This window comes from Lissotriton helveticus, chromosome 3_1 (assembly GCF_964261635.1).
Source record: "Lissotriton helveticus chromosome 3_1, aLisHel1.1, whole genome shotgun sequence".
Classification (NCBI taxonomy): Eukaryota; Metazoa; Chordata; class Amphibia; order Caudata; family Salamandridae; genus Lissotriton; species Lissotriton helveticus.
The window spans coordinates 877,180,269-877,206,183 of NC_136061.1; the positions used below are offsets into that span (position 1 = coordinate 877,180,269).

Sequence of the window (25,915 nt, forward strand, 5' to 3'; positions counted from 1 at the left end):
CTACATAGTCACCAGTAGGTATATACCATTTTTGTAATTATTTTTATCACATGTGACTGATAAGTTAGCTAAAGCTGGCTCTATGTCAGACATAAAAAGAGGAAGTTTTGTAGGTAGGTATGGTATTTTCTGACTCCCTCTGCCAGAAGTGAAGCGCCTGAATGTGGTGTCATGTGTGACTCCTTTTAAGGACCAAAGAGACATTGCACAGCGAGCAGATCAATTACTTAGCAAGGGCTTCCCTGCCGAAGGGAATACCTCTCATTGATTTTCTAGAAAGTAACAAAGTAGGCACTCCTGAAGTCCAAACCAGTCACGAGATGAAAGTTAAGGGATGTCACTGAGCATCTGACAATACCCACTGTGAACAATACAGATCTCTTTCTCCGGCATAGCTGAAGCTACCTGCCACGCCTGAGAAGGGAAATTCCCACTGAAAGGGCACTCAATCTTGTTTTGCCCTCAGGGTGCCAATTACTGGCTGATGGCCCGGGTTATCATCACATGTTAAAGGCCAGCTGGTGAGAGTCATCTTTATGACTCTCAGAACTGCAATTTTAGAAACTGATATCCTCTACACAGCAGCATACCGGCGAACATAAATACCGGAAAGTCCCAGCAGTGCCTCTCAGAGGATGTGTTTACGTTCCAAGAAAGTAAAGCATTCTTTGGAAGAGAGGGTATTTTTTGACTGTCCTGTCACGATCTAGCCAGTGGGTGTGGGACTCCTAGATACGACTGCATCAAGCTGGGCTAAAGATTCAGTCCTAATTAGGTAATCCCATTTGGTGGTAGGTAAGTTTTAAAACGAACTTGTTCTATTTTTAGGTTGAAGAGCAGCTGTCTGGTTGGCTCAAACACATTGGAGACATTCTGAAAGCCTCTCTGGGAATGCATCCCACTCATTGCTTAACATTGGTTTTGTGTTTTGTAACTCACAATTGCTTGCTTTCTATTTGCTGGCTTTATTTGTTTTAGATTGCTCAACTTGAGTTCATTCCTCACTTGGAGCATACCCTATTTACTGCCACATTTACTGCATTCTCCGAGCATGGGTTTCTGTAAACAGACCTTTAAAACGTGTTCTTACCTTGTCACCTTTGCTTTGCATTCAAACTCAGTAGTTAAATGTCAGGCTCTGTCCAATGGTTTTTACTTTTGATTCACTGACTTCGAAGTGATAGGATTTATGTGACAATCCCGTTGGGCACCCATGTGAGGAAAGAAGCTTTAAGATGTTTTTTCTTTCTAGCACACAACAAACTTTAAATGCCTCTTCACTCTAGACTACTGTAATCTAGGCCACTCCACGGTGCAACACTCCATGACACTACACAGCACTCCATTCTATGCCACTATACTCCATTTTATGCCCCAACACTCCATGCTACACCACTCAATTCTGTCACTTTATTTTATACTATGCTGCAACACTCCACTCTACTGCATTCTAAGGCCACTCTGCCATTTGCTCCACTCTATGCTATGCCTCTCTTAGCTCCTCCACTCTACGAAAATCCTCTCTATTACACTCTACAGCACTCTACTCCTCTCCATGCCACTCTACGCCCCTTCACTCTATGCCACTCTATGATACTCTACCTCACTCTATGACACTCTACTCCACTTCATTTTATGTCATTCTAGTCTACTCCATTCTACCCCACTCTAAGCCACTCCACTCTACACCACACCCCTCCACTCCGCCACTCTATGCCACTCCTCTCTACTCCTTCCCACTCCACTCCTCTCCACTATATGACACTCTGGGCCACTCTAATTCCACTCTATGACACTCCACTCCTCGACACTCCACTCTACTCTATGACACTCTACTCCATTCTGCTTTACTCCACTCTACACCACTCTTCTCTACAACACTGTAGAACACTTCACTCTACAACATTTCACCCTTCAACACTCCACTCTAATACACTCCTCGCCACTCTATAACATTCTGTGTCACTATATGACACTCCGATCTACAGCACTCAATGCCACTTTAATCCACTCAACACCACTCCATGCTACACCACACCACTCGGACACTTTGCTCTATGTCACTCCACTTAATGCCACTCCACTCTCCACCACTCTATTCCACTCTACTCCATGATAATCCACACCCCTCCCCTCAATGCCACTCTAATTCACTGTTGGACTTGGCCCTTTCTGCAGTGTCATTCCCAGACCTTTTGCCTCCACTCCTCCATTTTTTGCTTATTCATTTTTTGGGCCTTAGGATTCTATGCACTTTTCCAATGCTAACCAGTGCTAAAGTGCCCTTAAAAATGTTATCATTGGCTTGTACTGGGCTGACATATATAATTTACCCATAAGTCCCTAGTAAAATGGCACTACAGGGCATGTCAATTAATTGCTACTAGCAAACTGATTGTGCCACCCACTTAAATAGCCCTTTAAACATGTCTCAGGCCTGCCATCACAGCCTGTGGTGTGCAGTTTTAAACTGCTATATTGACCTGGCAAAATAAATATTTTTGCAGGTCCAAACCTTCTTTTTCAAGCCATATAAGTCACCCCCAGGGAATGCCCTAGACAGCCCAGATTGCAGTGTGCAATGCATTTAAAAAGTCATGACATGCACTATTTAAGTGTTACATGGCCAGTAGTGAGAAACTTTCACATTTGTTTTTCACTACTGCAAGGCCTAGCTCACCCATAGGATAACATTATTTACCATATTACAGTTAATAATTGATATCTTTCGATTCAAACAGGTATACAGGTCGAGTTTGATGTCTACCGAATTTTAATTACAATCCCTCTTCAATGGTAAAGTCTGATTTTAAATCACGATTCTGAAAAAGCCACTTTTAGAAAGTTGGCATTTTCTTGTCCTACGCATTTGGTGCATGCAGCCTGTCCCTTGGTCACTAGACTAGGTGTAGCTGGCAGTTGGTCCTTGTGTATTGCTTCTAGATAGTGAGACAGAGGGAAAATAGGTGTCGGCAGCATGAGCCAATCTGACTTATTGAGTCGGGGGAATTGTTTCCTACCACACTTTCACATCACAGAGGCTCTGCCTGAACACACGCAAAAAGGTTTGGCACTACTATTTTGTGTGCCCAGACAAGCTGGGGCCAAGGCAGGGAGGAAGGGGATGTCTGACATCTCAGAGGCTGGAAACCTCCAGAACCTTCCCTTCAAAGTGGGCACCAGTTAATATTTATGAACCCTCCGACCCAACCCTTCAACATGCATCTTGCCCTGTGTAAGACTCAGAAGATGAACTGCTGTACTGCAAGAAGGACTGCTGCTCAGCTGCCCTCCTGCCTAAGTTAAAAGGAATGGACCTGCATGTTAAACCCAGGACCACCAGAGTGACTTCAAGGGCTAATTGGCTGGCCACCTGGATAGAGCCTCAGAGACCGAACAGATTCTAAACACCTTGAACCCTGCATCTGGATTGTGCCATCTGTGTGACCTACCCTCCCAAGTGGTGCCACCCCAAGTCTGGGCACTTTTAAGTGGGAGTGAAGGTGTTCTGCCAGCCCAGCTGTGGGTCTAGCAGAAGCGATGCAGTGTGACCCATCGTCTTGAAAAAAACTGTGTCGGAACCACTGCACAACACATTTCCTATGTACGACTTTGCACAAAAGCCAATCAGAACCACTGTGCAATGTCATCGGCATACTCTACAACAACACTGGACTCTGCTTCGCAAGCCCGCACCCTCTTCGGAACAAGCCGGTGAGCGACGCATTTACAATGCACGACTTTGCATTTCAAGCCTCTCACCGATGACCTCCTCAACGACGATGCAGGACCTCACATCACAACCTTGCAGCTTCCCGGAACCGCTGATGCATGACACATCTCCACACAAGGGCCTCAGATTGCCTCTCCTGTGTGACATATCCTCGACCAGGGCCTAAGCATTGCTCTGCAACCAGGAATTAAGGTACTTCATTCAGCAGGCCTAACTGAATCCCTGTTGTGTGCGGTGCTCCATCTGGTTGGCCTGGGCTTGTGACTTCGTCCAAGTCTAGCTCAACCATACATTCAGAGTTGGCATTTAGTTTTTTTATGGTGCTATTTTCACTTAAATATTGAAAATGACATTTCTCTGGTTCTACTGATTGGCTTTTTGTTGTTTTGGTCTTAAATTATTTATTCAATTTTACTTCATATTTCTAAATTTGTGTGTTCTACTTCTCTTTACTACTGTTTGAAGTACTGCATAAATACTTTACACATTTTCTCGGCCTCAATGTTAAGTCTGCCTGCTCTATGCCAAGGTACCAGATGGTTGACCAGAAGTCAGTTTAGGGGTTGCTTGTGACTTCACCCTGAAAAGGATTGTGGTTGCTGCTTGAGTAGGGTTTCACACCCCTCAACCACTGACCCAAATTGTTTACAGTGGATGTCAAAATGGCCCTGAAAAATACATCCGATACGATGAACCAGAATTATCAGAACTTGAGCAGGAGGTGGTTTTTCATTCTTACAAAATGCACAGCTGCTAGCCGTTAAAACAGTTAATTGACACTTGGGATATATTAGACAGGTTACCCACACTCAAAGACTCTCAAGGGAAGGGGATAAGTTAGACAAGATGTTAGAGTCGCAAAACTCCATGCACATATATTACCACTACGACAGGAAAGTAGTGCAGATAGGGATGAGATTAATAATAAATGTAAGGTATACCTGGTAATGAAATGAAAGAAAATAAGAAGTATACCAATTGCCAAAATTAGAAAGTATTAAATGGAGTTGAACCTCCCCAAATGTTCCATATTATTGTGGAACAAGCTGGAGGCCCCATTGACCACTGAATAGATAAAGATAGCCCTTGATGGTGTGGGTGTTGATTTTCTGTCATTAAAAAGAGCATTACAAACTAAGCTTATGCTAACATTAGATTCTGTAAACACTGTCCTCCATTTTGCCTCAACGTTACAGTATATCATGTGATAACCGCTGCTGATTCCTGTTTGAAAAAAACTTGTCTAGTTTTCACTTCAGTGAGCAGAAAGGGTTTTCAGATAATTTTTCCTATTGCACTGAATCAAGAACAATTCTCACTGTCCTAGGTTTTGTATAAAACAGATTATCAGCTTAAATGTACAGCTAAGACTTTGAGAATTGTTGAAATCTCACTATGTTATATCCCAAGAGAATCCTCGAATATGTTCTGTGGTAAAATGTTTCTTCTAGGTTGTTTTCTATTGGCCCAAACCTTTAGAACCCTGCATTGCTACTGACTGCATGAACGTTTTTGTCTAAAGCCCTATATAAGTACGTAGATTTCTGTACATAAAAACTTCCCTGTTCCCCACCTTAGAAGGCAAATCTATGCAAATTCATTCAGAGCTGTCCTGAGTTTTTTGTGCTTAAGACATATGCTTTCCTGCTAAATTTGCTCATGACATCTTTTCTGTGATTTACCTATAAATTCTTTATATAAATCATTGAAATAAGACTATTTCTCTGTTATTCTTATGAGAATGTTTTATCATCATTATATTGGTTTCCTAACTAGAAGGGTGACAGTTCCAGTCGGGGAGCACCAACGTCCGTATCAGGACAAAACCAATCCTGGTCCTGTTGGCATGCCCCATGAGTTAAAATTGAAGACAGTTGTGTGTGCTGAGAGATCTGGTATCAGAGGATGGTTCCAATTGGAGCCAACCCATAAATTGGGGAATCAATTTGCTTTAGAACTGAGTACAATACCTTGATGGTCCAGATTTAAGAGATTTAAACTGACCGATAGCAATCCATTCCTGGTACAGGAGAGAGGAGGCGGCTGAAGAAGAACAATGGCAGTATCAATAGGGCCTGCATGCAAAATAAGGGAATGAAGTAAGCATCATGGTACATGTTTTAAGTTATAGTAGGCATAGAGTAAAGGGGTGCAGTGGATTTTAATTGAGGACAAATATCGTGTGGCTCTGAGTGCTGTATTTGTTGGAGTTCTAATTATTGTAGTTCTGATTATGTTTTTAAGCTTTTTGACAAGAGGTACCTCAAGATGATTATTGAATTGGTAAACTTGCCTGCTAGGAGAGGTGTACTGTGAGACGTTATCAGATACACGAAGCTTTCCTGCCTAAGTGTACTAACAGAGGTCAGTAGCGGTTTGTTCCTTAGTGCAATTAATCAAAAGCATTAGAGAATGGAGTGACACCGAGAAGCTAAGAGAATTGTGATCCAAGAAAGAGAAGGTTAAAGTGAAGCAAAGGGGAAAAGAGGGTGAAGTAGCAGTTAGGGGAGTGGTAAAAGAGTTCCCCTTACAACATGTACAACAAGAAGTGTATGTACATGTCCCATGATCTCAATCAGATCTTTTCCATTTTACCAATTCCCTTCCAAAGCTTAGAGAGAATTCTGATAAGTGGTACAAAAAGATAGAGCAAATTGTGACCATCTCTGTAAGAAAACAGGTCCCACACTTATCTCCCATTTGGACTACTAAATGCTGTTTTTCTTCTTTGACAGTGTACTGAAGCCTGCTAACCGGACCTCAGTGCGTGTGCTCTCTCCTTAATACTGATCCATATGAATTAGCAACCCTGATGTCTGTGCCATCCTCCATAACTCAAGTAAACTCATGACAACAGACCTGCAATTGTAGACTGTGGGAGCAGTGTAAACTTCTCGAACTCAACTTTACCCTCACCATATGCGGCACAGTCAATGCACTATTTTTAATATATGCCAGTCATCCCAAAGGGAAGCCTCCTGAGTCCGGGAGGCAGGGTGCATTATATTAAAGGTGAGGGCATATCAGTGCAAGCTTATATGTCCCTACCGTGGCCTTTACCATTAAAAGCTGCTATAAGTGATAAGCGGTCCATAGGCTACCCGGGAGAACTTGAGGTCACATCTCCATTAAGGTATCGCCAAAATACCTACAAAGAAAGATACGGTGCTGATCGAATTCTTACAGACATTGGAGCCTATAACTGAATGCGAGCTATGGATTTGCACTGATATCGTGTCCCACCGTTTGGACATCGTAAAAACACCATCACTTTACTATATCGGATCCTCTCGATTTATTAAGGAGTACGAACGAGGAAACACCTGGCGACTAAAACTCAATTTCTGGTTTCCTCGCTCTTGGAATCACTAACTACTTCTACTATTCTAACTTAAAGAATTAGAAGAGCATTCTTCACTGACGCGAGAACACTTGATCGGCCACTCTGGACTAATATATCCAGCTTTTTCGTGTCTTACTTACCTTTAAAGACACGTGATCCTGACAATAAACAACATTTTTCTTTGAAAGCCTTGAGAAAGTCGTGAAAGACGACAAAACACGTGTCGGCTGTGGCTGCGTCAATCTTGTAACCACAAAACATCTGTCAAGAATTTTGTTTGCTGAACGGTTTTTTATTGGAAGAATTTTAAATTAAATAAGCTAACTGGTTGGGCTCAACCAGTCTGTAAAGATTCCTTTGTTGTGCTCTGTCTATATGTTCAAGCCAAAATATGTCATGTTTGGTATCAAACAATGTGCCTCATCCCCCTGACACAAATATTGTGTCTAGGACAATGCGGCATGCACCCAGGTGGCTACCTCAGAGGGTGCCTACCTGGTGGCCTCAGCCATTCCTGTGTTCTGGCTGCTAGCTCGCAGCTACTGCCACCAAGACAGGAATCTGACCCCTGCTCAGAGGTATGAACTATCCCAGGAGTCAGAAACAATGGCCTGATGGGAAGGAGGTCACACCTCCCTCTCTGACAGAATGGCTAGTGAAGTGACACATAAACGCAGTGAGCTTCAAAGTCTTCACCGTCTATTATATGCAACTATAATGCCTTCCAAAAGGAGGAAACAGCCTTCCCCCACGCCCGTTTGCACCCGGGCAGGTGGGAAAATTAGGTACCATATGTGGTCACAGAAATGGAGAATTCTCTGGTATTTCTATACGGAATGTTGGGATGGATGAATGACTGAATTGAATATGCTTGTTTTCTATAAATGTTCATCCATTAATGCATATGAACTTGATACCATTGGCTTACGGACTCTTCCACTCCCCCCGAATTGCCGTAGTCATTTCTTTGAAATTGTATTTCATGTTTGATCATTTCTTACAAATTGTGATTAACAAATCATTTTGGTTCATAAAGTTTGTATTTTAATTTGACATCAAATCACATTCCACACATAGACGCACACCCTCGTGTTTACAAATATTCCTTCATGGAAACAACTCGATAGTTTCATTTTGAGCAACACACACAATCCTCTCCATCCTTCATCTCAAGTAGCGCACTCATTGGTTATCTGATACCTTTCGTCATACAGCAGACGCTTTGTTGACTTTATAAACTATTCAATTGTAGATGTCTTTATTGACACATTGGCTTTGGGCAACATACGAAGCTTCTGCTTCCTTGAAGTGCACAGACTCATAACACGTGATGAGGTTCAACACAATTGGATAGATACCATTGGTTTACGCTTACACTTCCTGGAAGTCAACATACTCACGTCACGTGACGAGAGTTAACAGGGTAGCATAGTTATCATAGGCTAAATCTGCATCTTCAACAAATGCAAGATAACTGACCACCGTGAAAGTTACTGTGAACCTTTTCTAATCGTAAGTCCTTTGAATCTTTTTACTGCTTTATCGCAGAAGGTATTTAATATTCAAACATAACGCAGACGGACATCCGTCGTTTGTAATGGTCGCCAATAGTTTAATCAAGATCAACAATTGTTTTAAGGCCACGTGTTTAAACTGTTTGGTCATTAGTCTATGATAATGAAGGCATTACTTTCATCACGCCGGCAAACTTTCACCGATACACACTACCGGTAACTAGGTACATTAAGAGTTAAGAACAGGAGTTAGCGTAAGGCTATGCGTTGAACTTTTCTTCCCGCGAACCTCCTTGGGAAATACTCCACCACGTCATCTCATCTAACGGTTACCTTTGATTAACACATTAAAACAGTGCACCTTAGCAGTTAATCAACATGTTCCATACAGCATGACAATTTTCTCACAGCTTTGGACATTCATTTACATCTAGTACAGCCAATCAGGGATGCTATGATTTTTCTCCGGTTTTGTATGAACTGATGTTTACGTTTTTTTGATAAATGTATTTGACATGACAGCAAGCATTCAGCAATTTAACTCATGGGTGTTTTCATTGGTCCTGTATTATCCTTTTCTTTTACAGACCCCTGACGAAGGGTCAAAACACATGACCCGAAATGCATTGGGTATTGGAATTGTAAGAATAACTTCAATGATAATGAATTCATAAGAAGATAGTAATTATGAATTGAAAATGTGATTGAATAAAACATCGTCTTATAAAGAATGGACTCGTTTGAAAATATTTGTTAAAAATTGGTTTGAACATTTAGGACTTAAAAGAGTGAAGAAACTCGAGAGTTTCAAACAGAAACGAGCGCACAGCTTTGTGTGAAGGTGATCCTTCTCACCACAAGTTTAAGTCTTAATAACTGATGTCACTTCCAAAGAGGTCACTCCCTGTGATCCCACATGCAATGCCAGGCGTCATGGCATCATGTGCTATGGTGGCACGTGCCATGATGTCACTTGCAAACTACCTTAAATGTGTTAGTCCCCCCACTTCTTTTTTTAGGACTTGAGCTCTGGAGGAGAGGGTGGTGGTGGGAGGAAGGTGGCAGTCAGTTTAATCACATTTGCCACTTGTTGTTTACTGTGCAGCTATAAAGTGCAACATCAACCGGGAGAGAATATAATTACAGAAAACCATGGTGTAGGCTTGTAAGCAGGGCTAGTTGTAGGAGAGCGGAAGGGATGATGCCACTGGTCAGGGTGGGGGTGCCTGTGCCCTGTTCTGGGGCAAGAGTAGACAGGAAGCGGGGAGCAGTGTTGGGCACCAATGCATCCCCTCTATTCTTGTTTAGGGACCCCGCAGAAGTGCATTTAGGCTTGCAAGAGTGTCTTAGGTTCTCACGGGCATGCCTGTTTAAAAGTAGAGAGTTAAGATTGGCCCTGGGACCTTTATTTCCCTTGAGCCATCTTGCTCCTGAGGAAGTCATAATCCTGCAAGTTCTCTGATTGGCTTGCAGTATTTGAGAAAAATGGTGCTGCCAGCCATTACAGGACTCTGGGACTTAGCATAACAAACACATACTCTCAAACACTTTAAACATGCCTGTTTGAAAGTGAAATACTCTGCTAAACAGTTTCCATTGATTTAAGACTGAAAGGAATGATTTCAAGTAAAATAATGTGCTGCAATAATTCCGCAAAATGTACATTTTTGTGCTGTAATTCTATGCTATAGTATCCTGTCCGGGTCTGTCTTTTGGTTAGGTTAACGTTATACAAAAAGATTTTTTACAAAGGTGACAAGAGGAAATCATCAGAAAAGCAAGCACTCAAATGGCGGGTAGCTACAATGTCACAATGTCACATAAACCCTTTACAAAAGCAACTTGAAAAAGGGCACAGGATGTAAACCACCATCTAACTTGCACCTGAAGTTCAAATAAAATAGTTGATTTTTATTGATAATATTGCTTTGTCACTGAAAAGAAGGGAACTATTGTTAAGTGGATGTGAACAATGACCACAGTCTATGTGCAGTCACTCAAAGTAAAAGTGGGTTGATCCATGGACCCATGCTGTATGCAATGGTGGGCGGTGCAACATCTGAATGACAATGGAACAGACCAGTGAATGAAGCCTGCTGAACAAATACCTCTCTGTGTATGTATATTATATATGATTTTGTTTGGAAAACGATAGTATGGTGAGATAGTGAACAAAGTCTCAAGGGTCAGACCCAAAAAATTGCTTTTTTAGAGTTCCCTGAAGAGGAATGTCCTCTATCCGAAGAGAGTCCTTCATTGAAGGATTTGTGGTAAAAACATGCATGGTACAAAATGCGTGGTAAAGGCATACAATAGCTTTACTTGCTTTGTACAATCTAAGCTTGGGCAAAGCCTGGGTAAAGCACGACGCTACGCTCACGTAGTTTGCGAAGTTTACACTACTTCGCACTACACGAATTGCACGTAGCACAGTGCATTTAGCGTAGTGTAGTACAGCACTCATTTTTGCTTGCTCGCGACACTCAACGTCAAGTTGGCTACCACGAGCAAGCAAAATGATATCCTGGCGAGACTTTTTCCTCGTTCACGATCAGCAACATCAAGTTGCCGATCGCGAGCATGGAAAATACACCTCCCGGCGAGCTTCTCAACGCGGGGAGGTCAGGTTTCTCATTGCGAGTAGTTGCGTATGCTCGCAACCGCTCGCGATGAGAAACCACTAGTCCGCGTTGAGAAAGCTGCCGCGCGAGTAGAAATCTACTCGAGCGGCAGAAAACGACCGCTTGCACTGGGCAAGATGCAGTTTGCACTGACTGCACAGTGCGGACAAGCATCCGGCATTGTGCAATCAGTGCGAACAGCATCTTGCACAGCGCATTACGCAGTTCACGTAGATCGCTAAGTGCACTATGCGTAGCTACGCGTAGCCCTACTTCACAAACTACGCCCAGGGTTACGTACAACCTATAAGTACTTTTTTTATTCTCTTTGTGCCAGCACCTAGCTATTCATCTGCCAAGGTATTACCAGCAGACAAGCACCTCATGTGATAATGGGATATTGTTGAACTGGCTCAGTGTTACAAGGTTCAAAGGCAGCAATCTATTCTTACCTGAACCCAGTCTGGCAAATTTAAACTGCTCCTTAAACAAATCAGATTTCCTTCTCTACAAAGGTGTGCGCCAGTTAAACAGGCATCTGGGATTTATTTCATTTGTTTTACACAAGCATATCAAGGCAAGTCTAGAATTGTAAAATGGCTCAGCCACCAAAGGGTATGTTAGCAGGCATCTTTTTTAAATGAAAAAACACCACATCTGTCAAAAAAACAGACACCATATTTTATTTCAAACCCAGCAAACCAAAACCAAATACCAATGACTCAAACCCTTCTTCTGTTAGCATCTTCTGTTCTGAGCCTATTAGCCTGCATGTTTGTAGATTAGGATGGTTTGGGGGCTGTGGGACGGCATTTTGGGGTCCTGGTTCATCGACTTGACTGGAATGACAGACCCAGATTGCTGGGGTAGGGCTACGAGAAAGTGATACAAGTCAGGTGGTCAAAAGGAACTGGTGCAAGGAGTGGGAGTGTAAGAAATTCGCAAAATGTCACAGATTTTTGCAAAAGACATATATGGCATTTAACGCTATCTTTTAGAGCTAAATGCATTCCCGCATCTAAAACTGATGTAAGGACATTTTGGGCTAAGAGAAATAGCGAATTAAAACAAGTCCTGGAATGACAACCACATGCGTTCTGGTCATTCGTGCTGTACTGCCACTCCTGTGCTATTATTCTGCAGCAAATAGTGCATAATTACACGATTTTGCATAAGAAGCGTCATACATTCCCACAATTGCACCAATGACGCCTGCGTAATTGAATTAATATCAGCCTAGTAAGAGTAAGCACCGCTATGAAAGTTTACACATAATTCCCAGACCTGCTGGAGGTATGCTTGGGTCGAGGTGCCTCATCTGGGGACTTAGACCTAGTTGGCAATGCTATGATATGTGGAACTCACAAGCACTTGGAACAAAGAAGCATTGAGGCATCATTGGCACGGTACTGTACCATAGATAGTACGCAAACAATATTAACCATGTGCTATGAATAAATACACTTTAATTTACTATCCTTGTTGAAAACAATGATTTTTTAAGCAGCTAGTTAATACCTTAATAGCCATCGTCAGGACCAAGTACTCATTTCTATTTGCAATGAACTCCTAAGCAAATGGTTCTGGTCTAAAGGCACAGATATGGAACGACTGCAGGACTCGTTAATAGTCAAACAGAGAAATGTGTGCAGTTGTTGGTGGTGGTGAGACAGCCTGGGTCTTTTTCTTGTGTGAGCCTGGAGGTTAGCGAGCCATTGAAGGAGTTGAAACGTTGTCCAAGGCGGCTTGAGCATTCCCTCTGAGCATTCTGCAGTAAAAGACGTACACCAGTGGGGTCTCAGTAAGGGAGTGAGCCACGAGAGGAGACAAGCCCAGCCGAAGGGTTGCATACTGAAGTTATCTGCTATAACGTAGGGGCTGGGTGACTCCTTTCATACCCCTCCACTTTAGTCTGTCTCTGGCTTTCTTCTGGTTCTAGGCCTCCTTCCTTGGTTGAAACACACTTAGGGCCTTATTATGGGTACGGCGGCCCACAAAACTGCCGTACTCAGGCTGGCGGTCCAACCACCTCCTCCATACTCAGGCTGGCGGTCCTACCACCTCCACCACTGTGGGTCCAGCTGCAGTATTCCAAGTGTAACTCTCAGACAGCCCTAAGACAGCTGGCACTACCGGGTATCAAGGATCCCGCTACACCGGCGGTTTGCAACCTGCCTCAATATTGCTGATACCGGCACAGCAGAGTATAATACGGCCTACATATCTTCCATCCTTTTCATAGTGGTGAGCCAGCCATGAAAGAGTGGCAGACATGCAGGAAAGGGACACTTACAGGGCCCAGGCCGGATCTGGAGGTGCATGGGGGGCACCTGACGTGCCCCCCTGGAATTGCACCCCAGGTCCTCTACTGTGTGGCATGCATGCTACACTATGCAGGAACGTGCTACAGGTGCAGTGTCTGCAGCAGCCATCTGTTAAGGCTCTCCTATGAGCCTTATACAGCTGCCACGGTCAGACCACCACAGCACCGGCCGCCCTGGATTACACTAATAATCCAGCGGGCAGGCCCACGACGGGCTTGGTGGTCCGCCTGTTGGCAGGCCAACAGGAGGACTGCCAAACTCGTAATAAGGCCCTTAGTCTGTAAGTCTTTAGAAGGTGGTGGGAGTAGGATTTGTCCCCAACTTGTAGTCTTGCTTTTGGAGCATAGACGGGTAGTCTTCTTTTCCCTGGTTTGGCTCTTGGTTTCTACCGAACTCTCCCCATACATCCCCAGGCCTCTGTGTGTTAATGACGGTCGTTCACCCATTTCCTTCAGATAAAATCGGCATATGAAAGAAGCATCCTTCATCTGCTTGGATTCACCTCCCATTTCACCCCCAGGTTCTTCCTGGGGTTTGACCTTCTTGAACCTAGAGACATTTCAGGTCACTGTCTCGTCTCCACCCCGGCAGACACTGTAGTATCTTTGACCCTGTCTACAGTTCATGATCCCATCTCACAAGGAGTCCTCAATTTCCTTCATAGGTGCCAGTCACGGATTAGTACATGGTCATTTGGTCTGATCACTGAGTCTTTGGCCTGCTGAGTGTGGCAGACCTAGTCATTTGTCTTTTTACGTTGCTGCTGGGCATTCTCAGTGTCACAAAATAACTGGGTTCCATCCTGTTCCAACAGGGATGGTGTGCCACACTCGCCTTCCTATCATTAGGGCAAGGGGAGAGCACTGGGTAATGCTATGATGGGTGTTCCTGTAGGTCCAGAGGAAGTGATGCGGCTTCACTCCAGATGTGCACCTTGGTTGACTGTAATGTGGAGAGCTCTGTTCAGGGTGTGCATGAAGCGCTCCACACCTCGGTTGACTGTAATGTGGAGAGCTCTGTTCAGGGTGTGCATGAAGCGCTCCACACCTCGGTTGACTGTAATGTGGAGAGCTCTGTTCAGGGTGTGCATGAAGCGCTCCACACCTCGGTTGGCCTGCAGGGATTGGGGTGTGAATTTCAATGGGTGATTTCCAAGCATTCTAAATACTCTCATAATTCTGTCCCTTAGAAAGAGGGTCTGTTGTTGGGTCGGATGTCAGTGGGGAGGCCAAATATGGCAAATGCTTTTTCCAACAGTGAGTGTATTTTATGAAATGCGATGGATGACGTAAATTTGAGTGTCATTTCTGCAGCGTACCGGCTCCAGGAGGGGTCGTTCTTCAGCCTACCAGCACCGCTCAGTGCCACTGGGTCCCTGACGTTGTGGCCGCCCCCGCCGCTGTGCAGCGCCATCGCACGGCCGCGGAGCGGACCACAACTCCCAGCGTGCCTTGCCTAACCCACCGCCCACTTCCTGCACAAGCGCCAGGAGGCGCATCAAAAGGCGGCAGCTCCCGGAGAGGAGCGGGGGTCATTTCTGCAGCGTACCGGCTCCAGGAGGGGTCGTTCTTCAGCCTACCAGCACCGCTCAGTGCCACTGGGTCCCTGACGTTGTGGCCGCCCCCGCCGCTGTGCAGCGCCATCGCACGGCGGCGGAGCGGAGCGGACCACAACTCCCAGCGTGCCTTGCCTAACCCACCGCCCACTTCCTGCACAAGCGCCAGGAGGCGCATCAAAAGGCGGCAGCTCCCGGAGAGGAGCGGACGCGCGCGGGCGGCACCGGGCGGAGCCCGGGCAGAGGGCGGGCCGTCTAAGGCCGTCCAAGGACGACCAGGGACGGGACGGGCCACGTCCATAACATCATTAAACATGGGTAAGCGCAAATCGGTTACAACAGTGGCAGATGAAGCAAAAGCGAAGGTCCCAAAGTATACTACCAGCATACTGACATACTTAACATCAAAGGTGGGGGAATTATCATCGCAGATTGCTGAGTCCGAACGTGAACTAGGCCTTGGCCCTAGCCCGGGGAGTGTTGACACATCCAATTCCTCTGCTATAAACTGTATTCCGTTGGAGCCTCGGGTTATCATTGAGGCTTGTAGACCTACTTTATCACAACTCGCCACAGTTCTTCCATGCCCGGCTGTAACTGAAACTGTGATACCTAACGTCCCTATGAACCCCGGGGAGGTTGGAAGGTCTGCCTCAACTATGGCTGCTTCTATGCAGCCAACCTTTGTAACGGAGGAGGGCATTATGGCCTTACTGGAAAAACTGTTCACAGAAAGACTTGAGACTGCCTTAATTCAGATTGCCTCGGATATTAATGAAACTTTAAAGGACTGTGTTAAGAACCTTATGGCAAAATGTGATCGCATCAATGATGCTCTTAGCATTCGGGCCCCTTCTTCTTCTATGCCTTTGGCTCCATGTCCTTCAGTTATCCAGGTGTCTGCCTCTAAAGTTGGTGACCTACCCACAATCAGGCCGGTGGCTATCCCTCTTCTGCCTAGTGTTAACCCTGTGTTACAAAAAGGGAAAGTAGATAATGGAATATATATTCCCATTACAGAGGCTGACAACAGTGCAAGTTCCTCCACAAGGCCTAGAGGCCAGTGGGGGGTAGCGGAAAAAAGGGTTCCACCAATAAATTTACCTCCGGATGCAACTCCCTTTGTTGCAATTTTGGTAAACGTGCCCAAACTTGAAGATGGGGTGGTGGAACAACATGAGAACCTTCTTAGGCATGTTAAAAAATGGTGTAATGCTAACTGCACAGGAGAAAGTAATATTGCAGATAATATCGTTACAAGTAGACGGGTAAATTGGGTGGGCAGAAGCAAGAAGGAGGTATCTGGAGACTGTGTCATTGTAAATTTTAAATCCAAGAATGTCGCTAGTCGACTGCTCTGGGATGACTCTCCTCTGGATCCTGCAAGTAAGGGGGTTCGGGCGATGCCCCTTGGCTTTTTTTATCCTCTTCCTTATAGACCAGGTGTCATGGAGATCAATAAATTACAGTTTATTGATAAGAATACCTGGGCAGAGGACAAACTTATCTCGCCTATGCCCACCAATGTCTGGATGACTAAGCCATCCAAAGGTAATGGGGTGGTAAATGCTGTAAGGAACACACCCTCTAATGATCTTCCTTTGTCAAACATGTTTTCGGCTTTAGCTGACAGAATAGACATTGAATGACTAGAACCTGAACCTGAACAGGAAAACCTGTCTCGCCTATGCTTAGGCACTACTGAGGTGGCCCCACCGGATGACAGAGTTGAAACTGTTACATATGATCCATTACAAATAGGTGGAGGGCACATACGTTTATTATCATGGAACATTGCGGGCCTACGGGCAAAACAGGACGATCTGATTTGGTTACAATCAGTGAAGAACCATGATATAGTAGCCTTACAAGAAACTTGGACGAAAGATAAAGGTTTTTGGGTTGATGGTTATATTTCCTTCTTTGTTGATGCCCAGAGTTCTACATCAGGAAGGGATAGAGGGGGTTTGCTACTCCTTGTTTCAGTTAAAATCGCAGGGAATGCTAGAGAAATCCCCAGTGCCTCGCATTATTTTCAACTGGTGGAAATTTGTTTGGCTGACAGGAACAAGATGGTATTAATAAATTGTTATAATTCCATGCAGGGGGGGCCCCCTAATTTTGTGTTAGATGGTTTATCGGCCTTTTTAACTAAATATATGTCAAAACAAACCACTTTTGTTCAACTCATAATGATGGGTGATTTTAATGTTCATGCGTGTAAGTCCCATTGTCAGATCATTGATGATACTGGTCCTGATCATACTTCAGTGCCACACTTTGAACATAGCCCGAAAGGTGTGGCAATGGAAAATCTGTTATCATCAAATGACTTATATGAACCGGGGTCTTCAGACCCAACAAACCGTGTGGCCACGTATAACGCAAGGGGCAGTGAATCGATTATCGATTACTTTTTTATGTCTCCAGGGCTCCTTCGCTACGTATTGTTTTATAATACAATAGTAAGTGGGTTTAGTGACCACAACCCTGTTTTGTTGGTTTTGGACGCCCGCTCTGGGTTGCATAAAGGTGAATTAAGGGCTAGCTCTACAAGGGACGTAAGGAGTAAGGATCAGGGAAGACGCCTTAAATGGTGTAAAGTCTGCCCGGAGGATTTTCATGGTCTTATTGTACAAGATATGTCAGTTGAAATTGAGAAATGTATGAATGGAGAGGGGAGGGAGGGGGAGGTGGTGAGTGCCTTTGAAGCTATCTGTGCCAGAGTAGAAAAAGAGCTTAGAGCTAAACCAGGGAGGGGTTCTGCTCCAGCGTGCAGATGGTTTGACCGCTCTTGTTCGCAGGCTCACTCAGCTTTGCTGAGGGGTCTTAAACAATCTCCCAGAGATAGGTCTTTGGTGGCATGTCTAAGAAGACAATATGTTTTGGCAGTTAAGACTCGAAAAAATGCCATCAAGGATGAAGCATGGGACTCTTTGATGGATCCTATAACTCTTAAACATAGCTCCAAATTCTGGGCCATAATAAATAACCCTTTTTTCTCCCACACTAACAATATGGATCTTGAAATAAATATCCCTGAAGCGGACTGGATTAACCATTTCTCCAGTATATATGGCTCAAATGAAATAGCCGAGGCGTTCAACATTCCTTACTCCCTTTCGTCCACTTTTAAATTAAATTTTACCAAATCAGAAGTAGAGTTGGCAATTTTGGGCTCTGCTGCAAATAAAGCTCCGGGCCCGGACGGGGTACCCCAGGACCTATATAAACTTAACTCTGAGATGTGGGCTGAGATTTTAGCTAATGTTTTTAATTGTGTGTATGAGGGGGGTTTGCCAAAAACGTGGTCCTGTGCTACTATAGTACCCATTTTTAAAAAGGGTCAAAGAAGCGACCCTAAGTGTTTTCGACCAATTTCGTTATTAGATTCTTCAATGAAGATTTTGGGCAAAGTCCTGCTAGCTAGAATTAACACCTGGTCCATAGATAACGATATTCTAGTAGATGCCCAGTATGGGTTCCGTGCTGGTAGAGGGACTGAGGACCAATGCTTAAATCTTCATTTGTTAATCTCGAAATACACAATTGCTAAAAAAGGGTCAATTTTTGTTGCTTTTATGGACCTGTCCACGGCTTTTGATTTGGTGAATAGAGCCCGGCTGTGGACCATGCTATTGAAGCTGGGCCTTGATCCTCCCCTTGTATACTTTTTGGCAGAACTACACAAAGATTTAAAAGCCTCAATTAGAATGGACCAAGAAGGAAATAGTACTGCGTGGTTCAAATCCAGTAGGGGCGTGCGGCAGGGCTGCATTCTTGCTCCCATGCTGTTCACTTTGTACATAAATTCACTTGAGGAGACTCTTTTAACTGCTACCTTGGATATTCCGCGTGCAGGGGACACTCGTATTCCTGTTCTCCTGTACGCGGATGACGCAGCTCTAATAGCTCGGACCCCGATAGGTTTGCAAAAACTTTTAAATGCTTTTAATGATTTTATGTCATCATTAGACTTAGTGATAAATAACTCCAAGTCTCACGTCATGGCTTTTGGGGCTGGTAAAAATAACTCAAAACAGTTCTACTGCAATGGTAACGTGATCACTAATGTCAAATCTTTTACATACCTGGGTGTTATCTTTGACACTAAGGGGAGTTGGGCTCCGCAAATTGTAGCTAAAACCAAAGCGGTTAGGAGCTCGGCCAATGCTATTTTAAGTTTTTCCAGGAGACTGGGCGGGAAGCCAACTGGTGCCTTACTTAACTTGTACAGGGCGAAATCTGTAGCAATAGCCAGGTACGGCTCAGGTCTGTGGGGCTATGTAAATAGTGAATCACTACAAAGGGAAGAAAATAAGTTTCTTCGTTCCACCTTAGGGCTTCCCCAATCTACAGCCACGTTTTCAGTTCACCAGGAAGTTGGCCTTGGGTACATATCTGATATCCTTCTCATGGCCCCTATCTTGTTATGGATAAGGCTCTGGACCAATAAAAACTTGGGTCTGAATCATAAAATACTGGTGGACTGTTTAAATCTGGATAATTACAAAAACATTACTTGGCTTTCTTATATACAAAAGTGTTCTCTGGACCTGGGACGGCCTGACATTTTTTTAGTCCCCCAGGGCCTAAAGAATTCTGATTTAGATTGGGTGAAGGCCAATTTCATCACATCAAAAAATGTGGAGAGGGAGGAACGCGAATTACTTAAGCCCAGGGTCAGAGCTCATTACCTGACTATCACCTGCCTTACTATACAACCGTACCTTACTATCGTCACTATCCCCTTTCATAGGTGGCTTCTGGTTAAACTTCGGTTTAATCAGATTTACACAGTTTTGTGTGATAGTCAAGGCTGGTTTAAGGAGGAGGACGCTCCTGTCTGTAATTGCGATAACTTCTCTATGCAAAATAATATGCACTTTATGTTGTTTTGTAATTTTTTCACTGCGCCCAGACAGAAATACCTGGTACCATTACTTAAGGACAAAGCTTTTTACCAGGCAAAACCTGCTCTCCTTCATCTCCAATTATTGGATTCAGCGTTGACCATGTTTAGCGTGGCCAATTACCTTGTTGCTGCTGTTAGGATTAGGAGGAGAAGACTTAATAATGCTACATTAGGGTTTTGTAGAGATGATCGAAATGGTAATGTTGTGCATATTTAAATATCTATTTTATAGAGTATATACCTTTTTATGATGTATTTTTAAACTGTATATAATTTTTTTTTTATTATTGATTTTTTCTTATATCTTCTTTTTACTATGCATATGTAAATATTATTGTTTGATGATTTTTGTAACTCCTCATGAATTTGTATCGCCCTTTTGTGATGTGATTGTAGAATGCTTTTATGATTTTTAACTAAATCGAATAAAGTGGTTTTGACTTGACTTGAGTGTCCATCCTTCATTGCCACAGTAAGTCTGCCATCCATGAAGCTGCCTAAGTCCAGGCTGACCTTGGTCCAGGGCACTTCGCTTGGTCCCTCTGCAATGGCGTGTGTCTAATGGTTCACTCCTCCTGTTACCTGGTATGCCAGCCACCATCTTACTGTCCACTCAACTGCCTCATCAAACCCAGGAAACCACATCATTTCTCGATGCACAATTTGGTTTTGGTGACTCCTTGTTGTCCTTGATGTGCCAGCTCTACTGCCTTTTTGGAGTGCATGTGGAATCACAAGTTTATCTTTTCTCAGATTATGTCACTTGTCCTGCTTGGTCTATCTCTGACCATCCGCAGTTCGGAGAGTATTGCTTTGTCAGCTGGCACCCACTGATGAGCATTCCACAGGAACCTTTCATACTTATCGCTACATGGTTGCTATCTCTTTCTGTATACAGTCATCATCTTGTGACACCTCCCTGATTTCTTCTAAGGTCATTGCTTTTGAACAAGCGTTTTGTACAATCAAGATAATCTACTCCTTGCTGCTGTTGTCTGGGACCGCTGTTCTCTCTCAAGGTGCACGAGGGTACATGGACAACGAGTCTGTCTGGTTGCTGGCTCCTGGCTTATATACAACTGCGAAGGTTTACTGCTGAATTTGCACCACCCACTTTTCGTTTCTTGGTGGAGGATGTTGGGTTTTACTCCAAACAGACTGACTAGTGGCTTGTGGTACATGATGTCTTTTTAGAGGTATAAGTGAAAGTGTTGGCACCCTTAGTTGATGGAGAGGGCAATCTTGTTGATCTTGTCATATCTGGATTCAGTTGCCTTTAGTGCCTTGTTGGTGAATGCCAACAGTATCGACACATCAGGTTAACATTCTTGAATGAGGACTCACCTAGTCCTGCCAGCCTCTCGTGGACCAACCGCTCTGTGTTCTTCTGACCATTGAGTAGGCCATTGTCGACTCCTTAAACAGCTATTGCTTGATGCTGGCGAATGCCTCCTTATCCTGGGCACCTATTCTGGCTGTGCAGGCTACTTGGTGAGGGCCCTCAACAGCTCTGACAGGGTTGCAATGTTTGACAGAAACCTGCCACAATACGTGGCCTTAGAGTCATGGGCTTGATGGTTGTGCCTATATGCAGATGGATGGGGGGGCTTTTCAGGCACTATAGCCTTTGTAAAAGATGTTATCAGCTAGTTGTTTGTGCACCTTGCGAGCAAAATTGTCAGCCTCCCGCCTTTGCCGGTGTGACAGCCAACAGTGACCCTTCTCCCTCTCTTGTTACATGGAACCTCGCCTGCATCTTGATGTGTCTCTTGCCAGTGGGAGAGACTGTTAACCTCCGAATGCCTAACTACAAAGTTGGCAAGAGAGATTATCAGGTAGTAAATTTCAGTGTTGTGGATGTACATTATATTCAATGAGGCCTCCATGTTGATTAGGGTCTTCACGGTAGTGCCTGTTATCTATACCTGAGAAATGCACTGGGGCCATCATCCTTGTTTTCATGGTGTACAGGATTACAAATTCTTCTTCCTTAACTTCTGACCCTCCTGGCCTCTAAAAAGTCAATGCCCTGGGGTTATTTGGCTGTTGTTGTTCTTCTTCTTCAAGTCATAAAGTAAAGGAGGACCCCGCTCAGACTTGTAGGGGACTGGGGGGGAAACAACGTTTAAAAGGACATAAAGGTGTCCCCACAAAGAATGGACCGATGATCAACGTCCAGTGACAAGAGTCATCACCCAAGTGGAATCTAGTAATTTTTGTTTTTAACACAGCATGCCATCAATTGGGCGGAAAAGGTAAAGTTACAATGTTGTATCTTCAACATCTTGTGGGAGATTCAACGTTTTTGCAGATCCCTAGGAACACACTCACATTGCTTGTAATAGTCTAATACACATTTAAAAGTGAACTTCAAACTAATAGAGTTCAATTTCTAAAAGACTAGAGGAAAAACTTTGTATATCAAAAAAAACACATGCATAAATTCAAAGAAGAGAGAGATGTATTTTCCACACTATGTCTTGTAAAAATATATATTTGCACTTTATTACATCACATTTATTTTACAATTTTACAATGTTAAAATCACATGATCACACATTTAAAAAATTCATCTTTTTATAAAAACAAAGAATCAAAACAGTCGACGCGGCGTTTCGGTAATTTTTGATGGTAGACCTTCCTCAGGACTGATTCTAAATCAATTTAAAGAAAACATAGTGTTACCATACTTTTATGGGTAAAGGAAAAACATACATCTCTATTATCCTAAAATCTTGTCATGCCTGTATTTACATATTGCTTAACATACTGTGGTCTCTTCTCATTTATTCTGTACTATTTTAGAACAATATAATGTACATTTTATGTACTTCGTATTTCCTCATCAAGTTATCTATACAGCACATCAACATTCTATAACCCTATTCATGTTCCTATTACAAAACTAGTAGAGTTTACCTTTTCCTTGGACATCATGCCCACTGCTGTTAACATTTTACTAACCCATGGTATATAAAGATCTAGTGCTCTTAAATACCTTATTCATTGAAGATGTTATTCCTTCAATCAATGGTCATATTGCCTTCCCATGTAACAATTGTGGGTTTCGGGATCATAGACCGTGTTGCACCAGGTAAGATTATACTGTTCCTGTGCAGGGTAAACAATATCTATATTTGATTGTTGCATGACGTTTTCTAATTTAGTCAAATTACTGTTTTTACACTTTATGATATAAACAAGTCTACCTCTATAGTAGGGGAGATTTACTCAAACTTCCATGAAGTAGTTGGTTTTCCCCTCCATTCTTCCACTCAGCACGTATATTTCTGTTGAGTAGGAAAAAGTTGTATATATATGTAAACTAACACTCAATATTCAGCCTATTACTTTGCTTCTAGTAAGATTGTTCACATCTCTGATCTATTAATGTACCTGGTTTCGTTATTAAGTTTGCCGTATCTTTGACTACCAGGAGGAGCCACCGTTTTCAGATTACTGGTTGCTGTCTCTTTCCCTTTATGATTTGGGTGTTTGAGTACGGATTCAGGTTCAGTGCAAGGGTCCGTTTTAAATTCGGTCCGTTTTCATGCTCTAAACAAATAAAAAGCAGATGACCACCAATAAGCTATTATTTATGCATGTTGGGTCGTTACCATCGTGATCTGGTCTTTTTGTTCTATTAAGGTTCCCCATGTATACAGGGTTCTTGGGGTTTATCTATCGCCTCCCCCTTGTTTTACGCAAAACCTTTCGGGCCATTCCTCACTGTTATAGTTAAAAAAGTTTTACCCGATATACCTAGTCACTCGGGGGGCCGCTCTTCACAATATTGCAGAACATGGCTTAGTCCTATCACTCACCCAGAGCCTTAGAATCGGCCTCCCTGCTCCTTTCTCTCCTGGCAGTCCGTCCGTCTGATATACAGTCAGCTTATCCTGAGTTTGGAAGACGCCGGCTTCGGATTTTAATCGTCATTTTATACAAGGCCCTCTCTCATTGGTCTGTCATGTACTATTCCCTCATTGGTTGGAACCTAGCCAATCACCTTGCTGTTGCTATAGCGATTTAACGCGTTCCTAGTGCCGCGTTGTTTTAACCTCCGCTCTCACATACTCGCGGACTCGTTCTCATTGGTGCCTCGCTAATCTCTCATTGGCGAAATAATATCCAATCACCTAGATGTTACTCTGGCGATTTGACGCGTTTTAAGTTCAGGACCGCGTTTATTTCGAACGGCAATGTGAATCCACGCTGGAAACGGCTCCACCACAATACCACAAACATCATTACAACATTCTAGCATTGTAATGAGGCCACTCCCACCGCGCAATCACATCCCTTCTCCGCCTCTATTCCTTAGTGGGGTACACGGGAATACAGTAGTCATACAGTCCACATCACCTAACATTCTTGGGGGGATTATTCTCAGGCTAGTACTCAGTATGACCTAGAGTAGTACTCATCTAATGATCCTTTCCCAATCCTCTCTGGAGTTTAGTCCACATCTAACACTATTAAGCGTGGACATAAAGAATTGTTCCCTACGTTTCCTTTTATTGTCCTGGTTGCCGCCTCTGATGTTACTCGTTATTTTCTCCAGACCACACCATTTCAGATCATTAATCGTATGGTTGGCCGCTCTCCAATGTTCCGTAAGGGGTGCACCTACTTTGTTCGTTCTTAGGGCTGAACGATGCTCATTAAGCCGAATCCTAAATTCTCTCGATGTTTCCCCTACATAATATTTTCGGCAGGGACATTGAATAAGATAAATGGCGGCTAAGAAAGCAGCAGTGATTAATCTCTCAAGCCACCAATTAAATCAAACTGAGATAAAACTTTTTGAGAAGGGGTTAGGATATGCAATTGGCTGCCCGGTAGATCGGTACTCCCTCGAGAGAGATCTCCAAAATTTTTTTAGAAAAGTGAGGCTCCAAATATTTTTTGATGGGAAAGAGAACCACAAGAGACAGAATAAATCCGGCCTAAAAAATAAATCAACATGGGTCCCCCCACTGAATATGGTACATAAGGATGTAGAGGCCTTTGAAAGAGCGGTTGATAAAAGTGTAGACAACCTTTTGAAACAAAAAAATTGGACACCTTTTAATCTAACGAGAGAAGAGAAAAAAGCATTAGAACTGTTGGAAAAAGATAACACTCTGATAGTAAAACCCGCAGATAAGGGTGGTAGTGTAGTTCTAATGGATCACCAAGACTATAATAATAGGATGTTAAAACTCTTGAACAACACTGACCACTATAAAAAGTCGAGTAGGGGCGAGTGGGATGCCCTAAAAAAAGAGATAGAGAGGACCCTAAGATTAGCGAAGGACGAGGACATCATATGTGAGGAAGAATTTAATTTCATGTGGAACACAGAACCCTTAATTCCAGCACTCTACGGCTTACCAAAAGTCCATAAAAATGTCTCTGACCCTCCCATGAGGCCCATAGTTTCCTGTATAGGTTCCCTGACTGAACCATTAAGTAAATATGTAGAGGTCTTTTTACAGCCATTGGTACAGCAACAAAGAGCATATGTGAAGGACACCACGTCCATGATTAAAAAAATAGAGGGTTTAAGCTTCAATCCAGAGACACAAGTACTAGTGACTCTGGATATAGAAGCCTTATACACTAACATCCCCCAGGACAGTACCATCGAAATCATGGAAGAAATCCTAAGAGAGAATGAATTAGATCTAACAGACCAACAAACCTTCCTCATAGACTGTATAACAATTATCCTTAAAAATAACATCTTCTTGTATGATGACAACCTCTTTAGACAAATCAAGGGGACCAGCATGGGGGCTACCTGTGCTCCGAGCCTGGCTTGCCTCTATGTGGCCAGATTTGAGGATAAACATATCTACAGTGTAGCGGCCCCATTTCATGAAAACATCTCGGAATGGGGTCGCTATATAGATGATATTTTCTTTA

General features: G+C 43.5%; 1 long non-coding RNA gene across 1 annotated transcript in view; it reads left to right on the forward strand.

Annotated features, from left to right (window-relative positions):
- The first annotated feature begins 651 nt into the window (after nucleotides 1-651).
- LOC144824773 (uncharacterized) overlaps nucleotides 652-25,915 on the forward strand; it is a 141,299-nt gene continuing 116,035 nt past the window's right edge. Inside the window, exon 1 of the long non-coding RNA XR_013609110.1 lies at nucleotides 652-775. This is a non-coding gene — a long non-coding RNA (uncharacterized LOC144824773). The remainder of the gene's footprint in view (nucleotides 776-25,915) is intronic.